Raw genomic sequence first — 21911 nt, 5'->3', positions numbered from 1 at the left:
CCAAAGACTAATGTATTTAAGAATAATTCCCACCATAATAGGTGGTGAATTTATAATAGTATGTGGTAAAGATATCCCGTTTTCTATAGACGGTAATTCCACTACATGTTATATTTTCTATGGGTTAACTTGTTTATACAACACAGCAGCAATATTATCTGTCTGTATGATATTATTAAATGGTGTTGGATTTTCCGACACTACGAGAATCAACTACAATCACAAAGGAAAATGAGAATGAGAAAGCAAGAGACGAAGAGCATAGAGAATAGCATAAAGTTCTGCCGTAAAGACGCTAGCCTCTGAAGGGAGGCGACACATACAAGTACGGTCAGGAAAAACAACAGAGTAGCCCACACCGTCCGCAGACTTAGACCCATCAGTGAAGATGGAAATAGAGTGGGAGTGCGAAGAAAAGTGCTCAAGGAAGAGGCTTTTCAGAATAGTAGGAGGGGTAAAGGCTTTAGTAATACAAGTCAAGGACGTACAAAACTTGGGAAGGGGAACTCTCCACGGAGGTAAGGAAGGAACAATACGAGGAGAAACATTAGAAATATGAACAGAAAGAGAATCCTGTAAGCGAGATAACCGGACAGAAAATGGGAGACAATGAAAGAGGAACAGGAACCACAGGAGGAGGAAAAGTCAATGCACGACAGAGGCGAGAGGAAGGATGTTGGAAGGACCGCGCAAGATAGCGAAGACAGTTGCGATCACGGCGGTCCTGAAGAGAAAGAAAGCCAGTGTCAACATACAAACTAAGGGCGGGAGTCGAACGAAAGGCACCAGAGCTGAGACACAACCCAGTATGGTGCAAAGCATCAAGACGGCGAAGAGTAGAAAGAGAAGCAGAAGAGTATGCAGGGCAACCATAATCGAATTTAGACAGGACGAGAGAGGAGTGCAAATAGAGGAGCGAGCGCCTATCCGCTCCCCAAGAAGTATGGGACAAAACCTTAAGGAGGTTAAGGGCCTTAGAGCATTCAACTCGGAGGTAAGAGATATGGGATGACCAAGACAAACGAGTGTCAAAGACTAACCCCAAAAGCTTCGCGGAATCCCTGTACACAATGGGATGACCATAAAGCGACAAAGAGGGACGAAGAACGACATGCTTCCGAGTAAAAGTCATAGCACAAGTCTTAGACGCAGAGAACTTGAAGCCATGATCGGTGGCCCAAGACGACACGGCATCAATCGCAAGTTGAAGCCGCTGTTGAAGGAGAGGGGAATCATCACCCCGACAGCAAAGGGTAAGATCATCAACATAGAGAGAAGAGAAGACGCCAGAAGGAAGAGAGGAAAGAAGACCGTTGAGGGCAACTAGAAAAAGAGTAGTGCTCAGAACACTACCCTGGGGTACACCCTCATACTGCTGAAAAGGGGCAGAGAGAGCAGTACCAAGCCGCACAGGAAAGGAACGACGAGAGAGGAAGCTCCGGAGGAAGAGAGGGAGGTTCCCACGAAGGCCAAAAGAATGAAGTTGAGACAGAATATGATAGCGCCAGGTAGTGTCGTAAGCCTTTTCCAGGTCAAAAAGGACGGCAACAACGGAGGTCTTCGCGGCAAAAGCAGTACGAATATAGAACTCCAAGTTCACCAGGACATCTGTTGTTTTGCGGCACTTGCGAAAACCAAATTGAGAAGGGGAGAGGTGGCGATAGTGCTCTAAGAACCACATCAAACGAACGTTGACAATACGTTCAAAGAGCTTGCAGACACAACTCGTGAGAGCAATAGGGCGGAAGTCCTTGGGGGATGACCCAAGAGACCCTGGTTTCTGAACAGGGAGGACAACAGCATCGAGCCAGTCTTCAGGGACTGACGACGACTCCCAGACCCGATTGTACAGACTCAGTAAATACTGAGACGTGCACGGAGGGAGATGGCGAAGCATTTCATAATGAATGCCATCGAAGCCTGCTGCCGTCGAACCACAAAGTGCTAGGGCAGATTGAAGTTCAGAGAGAGAGAAGGGATCATTATAGGGAAGGTGAAGATAAGTTCAGAAATTTAAAGGACGAGATTGAAGGAGAGGCCTACGAAGAAGGAAGGATTGGGGAAGATAAGAACCAGAACTAACAGAGGAGAAATGGGAACCCAGTTCGGTCGCAACCTGCAATGGGTCCGCCAAAAGAGTACCATGAAGGCAAGGACCGGTGAGACATCGGGAACGAACTTACCCGCAATCTTGCGGATACGCTTCCAGACCAGTGGAAGAGGAGTTTCGGATGTAACGGTGGAGACATAAGACTCCCAGCAAGCACGTTTAGCCGCACGGATGGTCCTTCGGGCCACCGCACTCGCCTTCAGAACCAAAAGAAAAGACTCAACCGTCTGCCGGCGGCGATGTCTCTTCCAGGCTGCAAGCTTACAGTGGACAGCCCGAGCACAGTCCATACTCCACCAGGGAACGCACTTCCGCATTCCCCGAGAGGAAGAGCGTGGAATAGAGTTTAGGGCAGCGTCAAAGACAGTGTCATGAAAAAGGAGGGCGCGAGGGAGAGGTAAAACGGAGAGGTCGGAAATAGTAGCACGGAGAGTAAAGAGGCGCCAGTCAGCCTCGGCAAACCGCCACCTAGGGAAGGAGAGAGGAGGGTGAAAGGAGAAAAAAGTGACAAGGATAGGAAAATGGTCACTGCCATGGAGGTCATCAAGGACTCGCCACCCGAAATCTAAGGAAAGGGATGACGGGCACAGAGAAAGATCGAGACAAGAAACGGAGCGAGTCCGAGAGTCCAAATGAGTGGGCTCACCAGAATTAAGAAGGGACAGGGAAGAAGAGAGGATGAAAGGTTCAAGAAGGTGACCCCGCGTGTTTGTCAGCACATCACCCCAAAGGGCATGACGACAATTGAAATCACCCAGCAGGAGCACAGGCTCCGGCAAGGAGTCTAGGAGGTGTTTAAGATCGGGAAGAGAAAGTGGGACAGTGGGGGGTAGATAAAGAGAACAAACCGTGTACCATCTTTGCACAAAGATATGGGCGGCAGAACAGTGGAGAGGCGAGGAAAAAAGTAAGGGGACAAAGGGAACATCGGAACGAATCAAGAGAGCAGAAGAATTATGGACCCCAGCGACAGCTGGGGGAGGGGAGAGAAAAGAATAGCCACGGAAGCTACCAGGACGAGAACCAAGCATCGGCTCCTGGAGACAGACACAAAGGGGCGAAAACTGTGAAATGAGAAGTTGGAGGTCAAGGAAATTGGCGTAAAATCCACGGATGTTCCATTGGAGAAAAGACATCAGCAAAGAGAGAGAGGAGAGCAACAGAGAGCAAAGAAGAAACAAAGGTGAAGAAGGAACACAGCACGCTAAAAAAGCACAGAGTTAGGATCAGGGTCAGCGAAGGCAGGGTTAGGGGGCATGGGTAAACTGAGTAGCGAAGGAGGGCAAGAAGCAGGAGGACGGATCAAAGGTGGATGAGCAGGGTCTGGAGGAGAAGGAAGGGGAGGAGGGGGGCAGAAAGAGGGGAGCGCACCTCAGCAAGGGCAGTAACCGAGATGGAACCAGGGGCTAAAGAAACCCCACACAGTAGGAACAGGGGGCACCACCACCGTAGCGGGAGGGGAAGGAATGATAGAATCAGAGAGAGGGGGTGAAGAAGAAAGCGAAGCTTTCTTACCGACAGGGGAGGAGGAAGGAGAGGAGCCAGGTTTCCGCTTCTGACTCAAAGATACAGGCGTCCCAGCAGCAACGTACTGGGCAACAGACTCCAGTGTCTCGATAGGAGAAGAAGATCGAGAGCGAGCAACACAACCATCAGGGAGAGCGATGGGCGTCGGCCCGCACAGTCAGGCGGCGTGGAGAGCCAGGAGACGGAGGAGAAGGATGGGAAGGAGGACTAGGAGAGGAAATAGAAGACACAGGAGACGTGACAGACTGGGTAGGAAGAAGGGGAGCCCTAGACAGAGAACCAGGAGGGGGACCCTTCGGAACAGAACGGAGGGAAACAGGGGAGGTGGTGGTGGGTGTGTCCGGGTCTAAGGCTCGGAAACGGTTGTGAGACTGAGGAAGGCGGGAAGGATGAGGAGAGGAAGAGCGCACCACGCGAGCATAAGAGACACCGGCGAAAGAGGGGAGACGATGAACTTGGCACAGAGCCTCAGGAAAAGACAAACGGTCTCGGTGTTTCAAGCTGAGGACAGCCGCCTCAAGTTTGTAGCAAATACATGCACGGGAGAAAGTAGGGTGGGCCTCACCGCAATTGAGGCAGCGGGCCTGGGAAGAAGTGCACTCTAACTTAGAGTGACCCTCGCTTCCACACAGGGGACAGAGAGAGACAGGACTAGAGCATTTGAGGGTACCATGCCCAAACCTCCATACAGCAGAGCCTCGGAGAGGGAATATATTCCTCAACGGAGCATCTGACACCTGCAAGAATGACAGAGGGCGGAAGGGACCTACCATCAAAGGTAACCTTTCCAACCCTAAGGGGCAGACGGCGATGACCACGAGGGGGACGAGTAAATGTATCCACCGTAAATGTAAATGTCTATTCTGTATGTACAGAATAACCCAGAGCCTCGAAGATATGCTTGATATTCTCGTGGCAGTCCTTGAGATCCCTAACACCAGTCGCAACATGGTGCGGGAGGAGAACAGTGCCAACACTGGCATTCAATCGGGCGTTCTTCGAGACCCGAACAGGGGTCTCGCCAAGGCAAGATAAGGCGGCCAAGCGGGTGGCTGCATCCTGAGAAGGAGCAGCAACGACACGGGTACCAAGACGAGTGGGGCTGAAGGTGATAGAGGCATCCACGGACTCGACAAGATGCCTATGAAGGGAAAAATCATCAGGAGGAGTTGAATCCAAAGGTAGGAGGTCAAAGTATTTAGTCCACGTATCAGGACCAAACAAAGCATGGAACGAAGTAGGATGGGAAGGGAGCATACGAGAGCGGCCATGGCGGGGACGGCAATGAGAACCCTTAGAGAGAGACGGGTCGAAAGGTGCAGTAGTCACAAAGGATGGAGCCGTGCAAGGGGACGAGATAGTCACCACAGCAGGCTTGGGGCTCGACCCAACCACAGAGGAGGGAGGGGAGCAGGGAGGAAGAGTCCGGTCTTGGCCTAAACCGGGTCCCGTAGCAGGGGCTACAGATCCCGGTCTTCCAGGACGGTCCGGCTCAGGGGCCTGGTCGCCCACCCCATGAGCCTGGGTAATAAAAGGCAAGTCGTTATCCACACAGCAAACCAAACAAAAGAGATGGGACCTGGAACCAAGGGATACCACCTACCAGGGCAGCCAGGGAGGCCGAGCGCGGGTCAGTGCAGGAAGGGTGTGTCGTCCCCAGCGGTGCTCCCCCTTTTCAACAGGGGAGTCCTACTACTTCGTTCATTCTCCCACACTGGTGCAAAGACCCCAGTCCCCCTATCGCCCCAGCCTGGACACCCAACCATCCACTCAGGGCGGCCTCTCACAGGCGACCCCTCCAGCGGGTGGTCCGATGGCTCACACGGCCCCTACATGGTGCCCTTCAGCACATACACCACCCAAAGAGGGTGCAGGAGAGGGGGCACAGGCAACCCACACCGGTCCCAGGGAGGTGTACGTGAGCCCCTCACCACGGCAAGGAGGCACCACGGAGGGGTTGATCCCCGGAAACTATACAAGGTATCCCTGTCTTGAGATTCAATAGTTAGAGTGAGGTTAGCCATAGTTGACTATATTCTCATGTTCCTCCATACACAACTCCAGCAACTAACTGTTGCAAGTGTGTTCGGCAGCCAGGTGTTGCTGCTGTGAACACCACCACTGTCACTGTCACTATCACCGTCACTATCCTCAACACTGTCACTGTCAGGTGTACTAACTGCATGGTGTTGTGTTCCTGATTGGAGCTGACCGCAGATCGGGGGCGAGGGGAAGATGTTTACGCTGGTGGGAGCACCAGGTAGGTCCTCATTACTCTGCACCATCCTCTACCTTCTTCATCACTCTCACCATCCTCATTGTGGGGTTAGGTGAATAAAATAATTCTTACCTTCCCTTATCTTACCTTCGATAGACTGTTTCGTAGGTTTGTTTGTTTAAAATATTTACATAAATCCACAGTATGAGGTTCATATTGTTGTAATATTTCATTTATAATTAGTTCTCACCTGACGGCAAGATTTAATTAGAACTTAAATATTCAGACAATTAAATTAACCAAAATGCATTCTTAAATTACTTGAAGGACCAGAGTATTGATGTTTACTGAACTTGTTTATGTTTCTCGCTGAATAAACTAATTGATATTATAAATTACTAATTATGCCTTATCACTTGAAATTATTACACAATTTAAGGCAAGACTGCTGAGCTTTGAGGGCACGAGGGCCCGGGGTAGACGCCTCCACCTTACATATACGTCAGGCTGGCCTCACACTCTGGGCCACAGCAAACACACAACACCTGTCCGAAAACTTATTATTAAATACAAGTGGTCATTGGGTGATTACTCATATTTATGAGTCAATCAGTAGACTGGAGGTATAACGCTCACACGTTTGTTTGTGGAGAGTATACTCATAACCGGCCCTATACCTCCCTTAACCTGCTGAGCATATATATGTATACTTGTCAGAACAATATATTTTTACACGAACTGAAGCCTTAAGCGTCGGTCGGAGTTGGACTTGATGAACGATCGTTAGCAGTTATCGACGTCGTAAATCCTCCAATACGTCAATATTATGTGTGTCACCACCAACCATGGTATCATCACATCCATGGTGCCACCACCAGCCATTGCATCACCAATAGCCATGGCGCTACCACCAACCATGGTGTTACCACCAGAAATGGCACCACCACCAGTCATGGCTTCAACACCAGCCATGGCGCCACCACCAGCCATGGCGCCACCACCAGCCATGAAGTCAACTGCTGGCGGCCGTGGAGTGAGGCCGTCTTGCTGACCCTCCGTGGCTGTTGGGGTTGTTTGCCATTTTGGTCGCCAGGTGGTGTGGGCGTCTCTGCCCTCCCAGTTTGTTCCTGCCTGGCTGCATGTTGACGTGGCGGTTCTGACATGGGTGGCCATTTTCCCCATGTTGTGCATGTGAACTTCGTGGACCTGGAGTTCACTTGTACGGCTGGATATACGACCATCGAGATGGTGATGTGTAACATGCTTTGTATCCCGGTCGAATGCTATCTATGGTGTAGAGCTTGTTACAGCCCACGAGGATGTTATTAAGTTCGTGAGGGAGAAGTACCGGGACTTCCTCCGTCAGTACGAGGCGCATATGTTGCCGTTGCCAGGTGATGCCGGCTGTGGCGATTTCGGACCTCAGTGGTGCCCTGACTGTCAGTGTCCACGGTGCGCCCCTGGAGTTCCCTGAAGACCTCCTCCGGCATTACTTCTAGAGGTTTGGTACTGTTGTCAGCTTGCGGGTGAACACGCTCTCCTCGGGGCGGTATGCTGGGAGGCGAACGAACATTTGCACGTTGGGAATGCACCTGCGGTCGGATATACCTTCTTCTGTCCAGCTTATGGGATACTACGTCCGGGTGTATTATGCCCGGCAAAGCCTCGTACCTGTTTCCGGTGTGGCCTGTTGGGGCATCAGGCTGCCGGGTGCTCTGAGGCCCCAGCTGCTCCTGTCAACTTGTTCCGAGAAGAAGATTTCCCGCCGCTCTAACTGAAGGCATTCTCTGGTGATGATGAGGAGGTCCTCATCCCATTCACTGCTGCAGCTTCCCCGGCAACGTCTGATGTTCCTCTGGTTGTTGCCAACCCTCCTCCAGGTACTGCGGTACCATCGGTTGGTCTGCCTGATCCTGTCACTGTCCAAGCTGCTCCCGTGGGCCTTCCTGGTGCTCCCTGTGTGGCGTCGCTGTCTTCTCCCTCGTCTTCGGATGCTGCGTCTGGCCTTGTGTCCGTGACTCGTGTCCCTGATGTGCTGGGTGCTGGGGTGGCTGCGGAGCCTCCTGCTGTGTGTGGCCCGGTTTCCCCTGTGGCGGAGGCTGCTGCCGTTCTGTGTCGGGCGTCGGTTCATCCGGCTCATGGTACCCGTGTTTCTGGGTCCGCTTCCGGCTCTGACACTATCCGGCCGGTGCCCAAACGTTCCGGGCGTTCGTCTTCTGCCTGGGCCGATGTTGGTGACTTCAGTGACTGTGGGTCTTCGGGTGTTGACGGTGTGGATGCGGATACGTTGATGTCTCCGCAGTTAGTTGTGGCGGAGGTCCATGTGCCTACTGGTGCCTGTGTCTCGGACGTGCCTTCAGTTCTTTCTCCGCCAGGGGACTCTCCGCAGTGGGGGGTGGTGGCTTCCACTTGCAGGGATGGTGTGGACTCTGGTGCTGGGCGTGGCCTGGTGGTGACATTACGGAAGAATGCGCACCGTCTGGGTTCCTTGCTGTCCTCTGGTGGTGTGCCCGGGGCCGTGGGTGCCCCTGTGGTGGTGCCCTGTGGCCCGTTCGCACCTGTGAGGGTGCGCGTTGGGGACCTGGAGGACGTGTTACCGGCGTCTGTGATGCCGCTGGGTCACTGGACGGAGATTGCCAAGTTCCTGCTGTCTGACGGACCGGAGAACTTTCTAGGTGGCCAGGTTTCCTTCATGTGGGGGCGGGTGGTGGCTACTCGCCTCATGGGTACTATCATCTGGGTCCCCTGTTTGTGGGTGTTTGTTGCCCTGGTTCTGGATGTTATGGCGTCCTTGGTGGATGGACGGGACCCTTGATGGTGGGTGCTCTGGGTAGCGTTCAATGTACGGTTCCCGCGGGCCAGGTTCCCGGGCAAGTATGTCCACTGATTTCCTGTGTATTTGCTATATGGAATGCTGTGTGCCCCTCTGGCTGTTTGTTTGCCCTGTTATGTGCTCGTGCCTATCCCTTTGTGTGTTTCTTTGCCAAATGCCATATTAGTTTCCAGTGCTTGACGTCACTTGTTTCGCGTTTTGGCTTGCATTTTGCCTTTCCTGGCTTCACGATTCACCCTTAACGGGTACGCCAGGGCGCATCCGATCCCACGATCGTCGTCGCCCCTAACTCAACAACAACACCATCACCACCAGCAATGGCTGTTTGAAATAACCAACAGTTTATTCTCCCTTAATTCCTAATACTAACATTTACTAATATCACTAACATGTAGAATTATCATCATTGGTGTTTCTATAGTTAGGCATAATTTTGCCAGAATTTTCCCAGCTATCATGACGCGGTGCGTCAGATATCAGGCTGAAACATAAAATCTTCTCCATTGTTGGAGATTTATAGAGTTCAGTTAATTGTCTTTTCTTTCTAAAAACATTGTTCATTATGAAAGAAATAATCATTTCGCGTACTTATGCATACTGGACTCGACTATTCCATCAAATTAATTATTCCCGTAAAAATTTCTGTGACATAAATTAAATACACGTCGACCCTTCTCGTTTAATTTGTGCAATATTAATTAAATCTATTGCCTTGCGAGAAGAGGTAGTATTATTATTTAAAATATTTATTTGTGACAATAGTATAAGTCATACTCCCTTATTTCCCTAAATAATTACTAGTAAATCAAAATAGTTTAAGCTCGAGATCGCTATGGACGTCTCTGCACATGCGTGTCCGAATGTTAGGGGATGAAGAAGGCGTCTCTCTACGACACGACTTCCTCACGAGCACACACATCTACAGGCTGCAGCCATTGTAGTTACCAACACGTGGTCGTACAGTGCTAATTACTGTGTAATCTCGCGTCTGAGAAGATAATTACGTCCCGTAATCGACCTTCAACAGCAGTGAATGTCGGGACTATCAGACGTGATATCGGGGAACGTAAATGTTTCAACAAACCTACGTTAAGTATTATTTTTGGATTTGAGTGCCCTTAGTCTAAAATTATAACTGTAGGTAGTTCTCCGTTATCTCATCTACCGACCACAAACACAACGTTAATTTCATTCCACGTTATTCTCAAGTTCTCAATGAATAGTGGAATAATTCTCTAGCCTAGTCAAATATTATTATATCTGTGATTGCAGCGTGTTGGTGAGGAAATTCTGAGAAATTCTGCTGAGAAATTCTTCCTCTACACACCATTTCCCCTGCCGGTGTTTCATCCATTATTTGGGCGGTGCGATCACGTCTACGAGTATTCGAACTGTGAAATGGGTTTAGTGAAATATTTTTACAGCTAATCCCTCTTTTCCGAGTTTCTTTGATTATTGTTAATATTGTCTCTAATATATGTATTCTACATTTATTATACATATGAGATTCTAAGATAATTCACTTACATTTAATATTTGTTGCCTAGAGTGTAGCAATTTTTACACACGTAATTTCCTATGATATGCCAATATTTTTCATAGGCTTGATTATCTCAATGCATTATAATCACATAGATTCTACATTTAATTTCTTATTCTATAATCTTTAATGTTGTAATTAATCAACTGGTGACGAACCAGCACCAGTTCCTAGATATATATTAATTTCTAGTAATACCCCCAATGTTGAGTTTAAGGATTTAAACTCCTAATTATTTATTATTACAGTCCATTTATGCTCTTCAAATAATTACCAAATAACCTATCATCCATAGTCACTGGTATTTCAATATCAGCTTTATAATTCATTTATATGTTTTTCGTCTTTTCTCAAAAGCGGGTGGTCCTTCAAGTATTTCGAATCTCCTTAATTAAATATTATTATATCAGAGTTAAAGTTCCCAATCCCCAACATTTTGGTCGACTTCAAACCGGATAAACTATTAATCCCATAAATATTTTAGTGACCAGTTTACTAAATCAATTTGCTTGTCCTTTAACCTGTGATTAACCAATCACTAACCACGGTGTGTAGTATTTTAGGTTATACATATTTCATTATTTACGGCTACCAGCAGTGTACCCAAATGATAGCCTAATCCACACCAATTTATAATTAACATTTGCTGTCAATACTTCATGTATGAGGTAGCACTAGTGGGACACAGTCAGTTGCCCAAAACACTCAGACCTATACCTCTCACAGAGGTAAGAATCTTCAGGTCACCAGGAGCAACAGTTCCTTGCAATAGTTTTTTAGAATAGTTTTTTCCAAACAGTTTTTTACAATAACTTTTCATAAACACCTGCGTTAGATAGGCCTCACCATCTAACCATAATTTAGATGTCAGTGGCAATGACATCCATCCTACTCGACACTCAGCTGAGGTATTTAATCATCTTAAAACAATAATTTCCTCATTTAAACTTGTCAGCCGTTCAGTAGTGTTCACATTAGTGGAACCTCGCCAACCAAGTAATGATAATCGTTGGGGAGCGAATCCAGAATACTACCAACATGCTGCTAAATACATTACCTTTCGGGTGAGGAAAGAGAGTACGATTTGATGCCACTTACATACTATTTACAGCCAAAATATAGGCAAAACCTGGCATCAGATGGTGTGCACCTGTCAGGTGAGTCTAGGTCACATGGAGGTGACAAATTAGTTAACACCATCAACCATCATAGAAGGTTGTAGCTGACAAGCTAAATTTAGCTGTATATATTTAATCTTTCACTTGTGTGTTTTAATGCACATTTATATATAACAAAAAATTAAAAAATCCAAAAAACAGCACAATTATATTCACATTACTGCACTATTAGTTATTTTATGCCCACCTTTATTAGGTAGGAATTTAGACTGTGGTTGTGCTAAGTTTTGCACAAATGCAGAGTAAATAATTTAGTAGTTTCCTAAGTAGAAATTATTTCATTTAATTCTGAGCTAGACAGAAGTGTACATTTATAAAATTTACTATTGTGCTGACCCTAATCAGGCTGGGATTTATCCTTATTATATTATTTTCTGTTGTGCTGACCCTAGAATAGGGTGGGATACCTAACCATTTAATAAGTAATTTACCATATTATTATTTCACACCTTTTGAGTGCTACTGAATGTTCACTATCCCATCGAATGGTGATAATGAAGGGCTAGCCAGACGAAACTCCAATAGTGACATTCAAGTACCACTCAAATCCTAGTTATTGTTGTTAGGTAGGTAAATTTAACCTCCAAAGAGGTAGTGCGTATCCTAGTGAGAATAATTTAGGCTACCTTCAAGATATTTGCCAACAAAGGAGCAAGTACCCAAGGTACTTCAGCAATACTTATTCAAGTCCTGTGAAACTTGAACATAAAACCACCATGGCTACTCCTGAGAAGTAAAAGAGAACTCTCATCGGATTTAAAGGCCATCTAACCAGACTGCTCAATAAGTCTGAAGCATTATCCAAAGCAACTCTCATTCATTAAAACAAATTGGAAGTGTCTCTGAGAGTAGCTGATCTCAAATTTGATCAAGTCAGGTCTACAATCGAGTCTTATAATCACTACTAAATGATGCAGACAGTGATCCTGAGGACATAGATCAAGCTATAGCTGAAATATCTCAATATGAAGATAACACACAAGACAAGTTTAATGTTCTACATGATATAGTAGATACCCAAAAACTGAATCTAAATGCCAATGTATCTTGAGTCCAGTGTATTACTACCAGAGGCTCGTTTACCTACTCTAGACTTGCCTTCATTTGCTGGACTGGATGAAGAAAACTGGGATACATTTTGGACATCATTTGAGGTTCATATTCCCCCAAAACCTTCTATTGATAAGGTATCCAAATTTTCTTACCTAAACAGCCTTCTCAAAGAGGAGGCTAAGAAGGTAATAAACAACTTAGCCCTCACAGAGAGTAATTATGCTGAAGCTATCTAACTGTTGAAGTTGAATTACTGCAACACGGAGTTAAGTATAGCTAATCTGTATTATCAATTGCTAGACATGAATGCACCAAGTAACCAACCAGACTCTCTTCAGACTTTTAGGTTGAAAGTAGAATCTCTAGTGAAAGTTTTAGGTACTAAAGTTGATGTACCAGCTTCCGAGTGGTCTATTAAGTTGCTTTTACAGAGGAAACTTCTTCGAAGTGTTTTAGCAGAAATATGCTCTCACTACAAAACCGAGTTTCTCACTCTCGATCAAATATTTGAGGGTTCAAGAATCACAATCAATAGGCTAAAGACTCATGATAAAATTAAACCTGAGTCCAAGCATCCTAATACTGAGAATTCAGTTAAAACAAAATCGACTTTAAATAAGTCCATTAAATTTAAACCTAAGCCTACTCCATCCACTGGAAAGAGGATTAGTGATATAGGTATTTATTCTGTATCTCCCTCTGAGACTGTAATTAATGCATCTAATAAGAAGACAAATCCCACGAGGGAGAGAAAGTGTTTGTTCTGTGAACAAAAACATATCACTTATAAGTGTAGAGTTTCTCCTAATTTTAATGTTAGGATTAAACGCCTGCAAGAATTGCACAGATGCACTAAGTGCATGGGCTCTCATGAACCCACTGATTGAGTAATCACCTTACGTTTGTGCGGCAAATGCTACAAGGGTGAACATCATTACGCCTTATGTAGAAAGGCTCAATTAAATTCTATAAATCCTCGTAAAGATTCTGCTAATTCAACATTAGTTCAATACTGCAAAGAGCATCAGGAGATTAATGTGCTTGCAACTGAGTCAGGTAACAATACTACACTGCCCACGGCTCAATTAAAGTTAATAAACAAGAAATCTAAAGTTAATACTAGAGGTCTTTCGACCATGGTTCACAGAAGACTTTTATCACCAAACACTTAGTTGAACAGCTGAAATTAAAAACTGCCAACTGAGTGAAACTAAACGTCTCTGGTTTCTTGGCTAATAATGGACCCTGTGAATATCAATTAGTCAAGTTACTGGTACGACTGGGAAGTTCCCCTAACCCAATACATGCAGTAGTTGTGGACAAGATTCCTTCAGACCTGCAGGTCACAGGTCTTGCTCACACTGTTAAACATCTCAAACGCAACGACATGAGGCTACCTGACTACAAAATAAATTTAGAAAATAAATCTGAGACTGTCTTAGTGATGTTGGGATCCCTATTGGAGCCGACTATTATTACAGATTTATCAATGGATGCACCAGACAACTTGGTATGAATTTGTTGTCATCTGCTGGTGGCAAGTTGCTAACCGGACCGGTGCTTTTCCAGTAAAAATCTGCATTAATTACCAAACAACCAAACTATTGTATAGTGGCGTGACTAGGCTCGGAGCAGTCACCCCTACAGATCAGTGACAAATGAGTCTAATCCCCTGTGTTTAAATTGTGGGATTTAGACACTTTAGATAGTGTCCCTGAGAAGCCTAGTCCAGATGATACATGGACTTACCAGCAATACCTGGATACGGATGTATATAAAGACAAACAGTATTGAGTGAGACTGCCGTGGAAGTTGAATCAATCACAACTTTTGTGTGTGTGTGTGTGTGAGGGGTGGAGGCCAGCACAACCACAGGCCCACCCCACCATCTGTTTACCCAAGAGACCAATGGTCACCTGGGGTGGCAGTCTAGGCACTATTGTATTGTGCTGTAAGGACCTTTCTCCTCTGGCATACTTAAGCCTCGGCTGTTAGTCCTACTGGGACCCACTGAGGGGGCTCTACCCCTCAGAGCAGGTTTATGACTGTTGGCGCTGATGACTGGTAAAGGCATGTTGTCTGCTCTACTATTTGTCGTGCTAATCATCATCAAATGGTTATAAAACATTATAACTCGGTATCGGGTGAATTACTCCAATTAACATTGCCTGAAGGAGCAAGTATGGAAGAGGCGACTGCCGCACCATCGGGGTTCTCCCCCACCATGACCGGTGACACTGTCACCCCACCACCCAGTGATGGGTTTATGCAGGTGTTAAGTGAAAGCCAGAGAAGGAAACAAGGGAAACAAAAGACTGGTGAACAACAGGGTGGACGACGTCCAATAGCACCAAGGGGCGAGTACACACGTCTGACGTTCCCTAAAGGCACGAGTGTAGCGGACAAGATAGTGTGGAGCAAGAAACTGAGCGAGGTGTACCCACCTAACCCTGCAGGCGTGCTACGTCCACATGTCAACTCCCCATATGTGTTTCAACCATATGTCAACTCCCCATACTCCCTGTTTCTTTCAAGAAAGAAACAGGATGTTGTACTTGCTCTTCTACAAGGGAAAATAGGTGATGTAAAACTCTCCCTTCTAGATAATCCATCACGAAACAAGAAGATGGATGAGTACCTAGTCTACAGATACAATCACGGGTATCCACTGGACTGGGCCTATGAGTACGTTAGACGGGGTACACAAAGCAAGAAGATTGAAGAAGAATGGAGAGCCTACCGATCAAATAGTCATAGTCTGGAAGAAGACTGAACTGCCACCTGACAAGTATTGGTTTGCTGGGTTGTATGCGCCCCCCAGCACGTTCAGGTTGTGGGAGCCTGACCCTGTGGAGTGTTACAAGTGCTGTGACAGTGGCCACATAGCTAAGCACTGCTGGTGCCCCACACCCAAGTGTGCTCTCTGTTTCGGTCCTCATGCACTGAAGAACTGTCAGTATAAGAAGACCAGAAACCAAAGAAAGCTGGAACAGGAGCAACAGAACACTGTAACAGAAGCAGGGCAACAACCTGAAACTGTGGCTCCGTCTAAACCGCCGCTGAAGTGTCTCAGATGTGGTACGGAGGGAGTAACCATCTGGCACTCAGACTGTCCCAAACGGCCAGCCTCCCTTGGCACAAAGCGGCAAGTGCCTGAGACTCAACAAGTGCCTACTGATGCTAGCTCTAGTACTGTTGACCCATCCCATAGTGGTGACAGTACCAGCAACGCCCCTGACAACACACAACAACCTGAGACAACAGTTGAAGGACAGTTGGAAGCCTTTCAAGCGCAGGTAGCAGAAATGGCCGAAATTATAGAGACGCTACGTCGGGCTCCTTCACAAGAGATACAGCAGCCTCCACACTGCTGTGTCACAGCTGTCGCCCGCACTGGTAAAGGTTCCTGCGGTGGTGGTGACGGCGGCGGCGGCGGTGGCAGTGGTGGCGGCGGCAGCAGAGATGAGGGCGGCGACGTCATCAGTCAATTCAGTGATGACAGCAGTGATAGCGACACAGAAACATTAACTGGAGAAGGCAGTCGACCCGCACCAGCATATATGATTCATTAACGATCTTCACGAAAGCGTTCAAGTAAAGTACTTGAGTGATAATATACTGCGTAACAGTGCTTATGTCATGCAACTTACAGAGAACATTAACTCACGGACCATCCCGAGTTCCTCAGTAATCAAGGGACTGCTGTCATCACCAGATGTTACTGACGACACCAAACACCAGGTTGGTGCGGCTCTTTCCATCGTAGAGTCACTAATTAACACATTGTGGAAGTGGGACGAGGACAACAATGGGACCACCAATCCCAAGGAGGAACGACACCAAGACGATGGCTACTGCTGGCACAAGGACCATTAGGTTTCTCAGTTGGAACATTCGTAGCATCAACAAAAGATTGAATGATCTAATTGCACATGTTACCAGTAATAACATAGATATAATTGCTATACAGGAACCCTACACGTCCAACATGATAAACAAAACTCTACCAAAAATCAGAGGGTATGCATCCTATACTAACAGCAATGCCACAGGCCTACTATCATACATCAGAAGTGATTTACCACACACTCTTTTGAGCACGTCACACAATGTACACACACAGTACCATCACTTTCATGTACAAACTGCAGCAGGTCACTTCTCATTCCTCAACGTATATGCCAGAAGCCAGAAACTCAATGTAACATTGCTCCAAGATCTAGACAATCATGGGACAATATACATGGGAGATTTTAATGCTAGACATATTACGCTGGGAGACAGTACTAACAACGATAATGGATGCAAATTTATCAAATATGTTTATGACAACAGATTAACCGTGTATACTACGGATACCCAAACTCATTTATTGGGAGGCAGACTTGATTATGTAATGGGTAATATTTTACCTTGTGCAATAGTATGGAATGTTCGTTGGTAAATCACTTGGTTAGTGATCACTATGCAGTTTCTGCTTCCTATGAAGTACAGTGTGATGTACCTAATAGACATCAGAGACGGAAAATGAATATTCCATATGGTTTGCACGACCACTTTATTAATTGTATTTCAAAATGGTATCATTATTACGAAATAACGAATGTACAAGCCTTCTCCATAGATCTCGTTGATACAATTACTACCTACTACGACACATGGGTGTGTTGGGGAACAAGCCGTAAGCCTAGCAGAATTGGGCAACACCTACCACCACCCAAGTGGGTCTTTGACCCCGTATTTGTTAAACAACATGAACGAGTAAAGCAGCTTGGAGATACATATGAAAGAACCAAAGCACAAGGAGACTTGCATGCATTTCTAGTTGCAAATAGAGAGAGGTGAGAGATATGAGTAACGTTATACGTAATAAACATTGGGAAGAGTTCCTACAAAGTATAAATGAGCAAACAACACTTGTTGAAGTTTGGGAAAAGGTACGAAAAATCTCTAGAAGCAGCCCAACCAAACCGCTACACCACAGCCCACTAGAACAAGCAAACATTCTCCTTGATCAATGGGCACTAACATCAAGCTACTGGTCGGTCCTCTGCCTCTGGGGGGCGTGGACGTCGGGCTCTGGCTGCCAGTAGCTGTTTGTCGCTGACTGGTGGTGGTTGCTCGTTGCTGTGGGGCGCCAGCTGACTGAGGCGGAGGTCAGCAATATGGCGGCGGCTGGTGGTGGCCGCATCCGCCGTGTGAATACTGCTCGGCTGGAGTTCTCTGCACCGGTGGATTGGGAACTAGTGGCGGCTGCGCTTTTGGATGTCCTTCAGGTGGATATTAAAGATCTCCTCGGTCTCGAGAAATTTTCTCCCACTCGCGTGGCGGTGACGTTTGCCACGTCACCTGGATACGAGCGGTTTGTGGGGTGTTGGAACGAGCGGACGACTCCCCTTCCTCATTCGGCTGTGTCTGTGACTGTCTCTGATCCGTGGGGTCCACTGACCTTTGTGAGCGTGCACGGGGTACCTGTTACGTTTCCAGAGGTGGAGCTTTCTTCTGTGTTTACGAGGTATGGTATGGTGTTGCGTCATCGGTACAACTTGTTTAGTGCCGGGCGGCTGCGGGGTCTCCGGCTGGATACTCGCACGCTGCATATGCGCCTCAAGGAGCCCATCCCCTCCAAGGTTATGTGCTGTGGTCTTCCGCTCCGGGTTTTCTATCCAGGGCAGGCCCGCACGTGCTTCCGCTGTGGGGAGGAGGGCCATGACGCTGCCCAGTGTGAGGTTCTTCGACTGGAGACTGCTTCTGTATTCAGTGTGGGGGATTTTCCCCCCCTCCGTGAGGATGGTGCATCCCTGGCTGGTCCTCGGCGTGGGGGTGTGAATGGTGGGGCACCTGTGACTGTTGTGCCTGGTGGTGCACCTGCGACTGTTGTGCCTGGTGGTGCACCTGCGTCTGCTGTGCCTGGTGGTGCACTTGCGACTGCTGTGCCTGGTGGTGCACTTGCGACTGCTGTTCCTGGTGGTGCACCTGCGTCTGCTGTGCCTGGTGGTGCACTTGCGACTGCTGTGCCTGGTGGTGCACCTGCGACTGCTGTTCCTGGTGGTGCACCTGCGACTGCTGTTCCTGGTGGTGCACCTGCGACTGCTGTGCCTGGTGGTGCACCTGCGACTGCTGTGCCTGGTGGTGCACCTGCGACTGCTGTGCCTGGTGGTGCACCTGCGACTGCTGTGCCTGGTGGTGCACCTGTGACTGTTGTGCCTGGTGGTGCACCTGCGACTGTTGTGCCTGGTGGTGCACCTGCGACTGTTGTGCCTGGTGGTGCACCTGCGACTGCTGTGCCTGCTGGTTCGTCTGTGCCTGTAGTGTCTTCTGTGCCAGCTGTGGTGGAGGACGTGGCTGCTCCTGATTCCCGTCTTCTACTTCCGGTGGATGTGGAGGTGCATCCTGTTCCTGGTGCTTCGTTGGTGAATGGGCGTGGTGTTGGGAGTGTCGTCTCGGTGCCTCCCGTTGTAGGCGATGCTTTCACTGAGGGTGATGGAAGCGTCGTCGTTGGTGCCGGCGTTCCTGTTGCATGCATTGCGAGTCCGCCTTCTGCTCCCTCTGCGGGTGCGTGCCATGAGGGGGCGTTGACCTCCCTTGCTCCTCGCCGGAAGCGCGTTGCGGGGGCGCGCTCACGCAGTCGAGAGCCCCCTGGCAAACGGATTGAGGCTTCGCGGAGTTGTGCCTTGGGTGGTGCCCCCCCCCCCTCCTCCTCCTAATTCTCCTGTGTCTGATATGGATTCCGGAAGTGATGCAGTGCCGGTTGGCAGCAAGAATTCCTCGTCGGTGGTGGACGTTGGTGATACCTGGTCAGTGGCAGCGGGGTCTCGGCGTGCTTCGCTGGGTGATGCCGGCACTGTCCGCCTCCTGCGGGATTAGAGGTCAGGCATTATGGTGGATTCCCCGACGTTGGGGCGGCGGCAGTTTGAGCCTCAGGATGATGACGGCGCCTCTGCAGTGGGTGGCTCTGTGCCCTCTGGTGGTCCTGGAAGGGCTGGGGGTCATTAATGGGTTCGATGGCGCCTGCTATTGTTTGTGCGTCTTTGAATGTTCGTGGTCTGAATGCTTTGGCGGTCCAATTGGGCCTTGTGGATGTGCTTCGGGAGCAGCGGGTGGATGTGGCTCTGATCCAAGAGCACAATGTTCGGGATGTGTCTGTGTTGCAGGGGTTGTGTGCTGAGTATCATGTTGTGTTGAACCCGCCGAGGACGTCCTTTGGGGGAACGCTGATGTTGTTTTCGCGGAGGGCATCCATTTCCGTGCTTCACACGGAAATGGATGAAGAAGGGCGGGTCTTGTTTGCTCGGGCTGAGTATTTGGGGGTTGTGATTCCGTTCTTGACAGTGTACGCCCCTTCTGGGGTGGCGCATCGTCAAGACCGGGAGCTGTTTTTTCGGGAGGGGCTTTTGCCATACCAGCGGCATGATATGCGGGATTTGATCTTTGGGGGGGATTTTAATTGTGTTACGTGTGTGAGGGATTGCTCTAGTGCTCACCCTCGGAATGTTTCGGCCGCTTTAATTGAGGTTTTGCGTGCGTGCGGGTTTCGCGATGCGGCTGTTTTGTGTGGCGGCTCGTTGGAGTATACCTTCGCTGCGCGTAGGGCGAGTTCTAGGTTGGATAGGTTCTATGTTTCTGGTGGGGAGTGTTCGGTTTTTTATTTTCGCACGGTCCCGGTGGCTTTCTCGGATCATTGTATGGTGGTTGTCCGGGTTGGTGTCCGGAGTCAGGTGCGGGTGGGGCCTGGGTGGTGGAAACTCAATTGTCGGTTATTGCGTTGTCCACGTATTTGTGCGCAGTTTCGGGCCTGGTGGGTTGGCATCGTTGCCCGGAAGGCTGATTTCTCCTCTTTGTTCGTTTGGTGGGAGTGGTGTAAGGTGGAGTGTCGGAGGTTTTTTGGGATTGTTGCTAAGCGGGAGGCTGCCGGGAGGTTTGGTCTGCTGCGGTTCCTTCAGGCGCATTTGTCTTCTTTATATGTGCGGTTGAATGCTGGGGTTGACTGCTTTAGTGAGATTGCTGAGTGTAAGGAGCGTATTTGTGATTTGCGTGCGGTGTTGGCTGACGGTGTTCGCGTGCGTGCTCGTGTAGCTGAGCGGGTGGATGGGGAGAGGCTCTCTCCCTTTCTTTTAGGGAGGGAGAAGGCTGCTAGGGGTTCCGTTCTTCTCAAGGGCCTTCGGCGGCCTGATGGGTCTGTGATTTCTAGCACAGAGGGTGTTCTGCTTACCGCGCGGCGGGAGTTGGAGGCACTCTATGGGGAGGTGCATGGTGATAGTGTGCTCGCGGGTTCCTTTTTGGACAGGTGCTTCCCCGGTTTGTCGCGCTCGGAGTGTGACCGGTTGGTGCAGGATGTTTCCACGGTGGAGCTCCTGGAGGTGGTTCGGTCGTTTCGTTCGGGGAGAGTGCCGGGTGCAGATGGCCTGCCCATTGAGTTCTACCTTACCTTTTGGGATGTGTTGGGGGGGGGGGGTGCTTTTGGAAGTGGTGCAGGCGTGTTTGCGTTTGGGTGCTCTGCCTGATTCCTTTTGTGACGGGATCGTGCGGCTACTCCCGAAGCCGGGCGATTTGCAGTTGTTTTCCAATTGGAGGCCTATTACACTCTTAAATGTTGATTATAAAATTCTTTCTAAGGTTTTAGCGCGTCGATGTCGGGGTGTCGTTGCGTCGGTGGTCTCTATGGAGCAATTTTGTGGTGTGCCTGGCCGTGCCCTGATGCATTGCAATGCCTTACTTCGTGACGTGCTTCTCTATGCGTCCGAGTATCGGCTTTCGGCGGCTATGATCAGCTTGGACTGGTCCAAGGCCTTTGATCAGGTGTCTTTAGAGTTTGTTTTTAGTGCTATGGAGAGGCTTGGTTTTCCGGTGGTGTTTGTGGGGTGGGTCCGTTTGTTGTATGTCCGGAGTCGCAGTCGCGTTTGTGTGAATGGGTTTTTTAGCTCATTTTTTCCTATTTGCCGTTCCGTTCGTCAGGGGTGTTCCATGTCCATGCTTTTGTATGTGATTTTTCAGGAACCTCTTTTCCGGGCGGTGAAAGCGTGTTCCTTGATCGTGCCTCCTCGTCTGCCGTCCGGTCTCCGGCTACCCGTTTGCGGGTATGCTGACGACACCATTCTATTTGTAGCTTCGGAGGATTCTGTTGAAGCTGTCCAGGACGTTCTCCTGCGGTTTGAGTCCGCTACGGGGGCCGTTCTTAATCGGGCGAAGTCGGGGTTGATGGGGATCGGTGAGTGGGCCTCCCGCCTGGTGTGGGATAGGTCGTGGTTTCCGGTGGTCTCCTCGATTCGGGTTCTTGGGGTTACTTGGTTTGCCTCCTATGACCACTCCTTAGAGTGGAATTGGGGTGCTGTCTCTCGGTCGGTTGGTGTTGCAGTTGGCCTTTTGTCGCATCGTCCCTTGACGATTTATCAGAGGGGACTGCTTGTTGCGTGTAAGGTCTTGTCGCGTGTCTGGTTTGTGGCTCGATGTTT

This window comes from Procambarus clarkii, unplaced genomic scaffold (assembly GCF_040958095.1).
Source record: "Procambarus clarkii isolate CNS0578487 unplaced genomic scaffold, FALCON_Pclarkii_2.0 HiC_scaffold_104, whole genome shotgun sequence".
NCBI lineage: Eukaryota > Metazoa > Arthropoda > Malacostraca > Decapoda > Cambaridae > Procambarus > Procambarus clarkii.
This window is presented reverse-complemented; position numbering follows the sequence as displayed.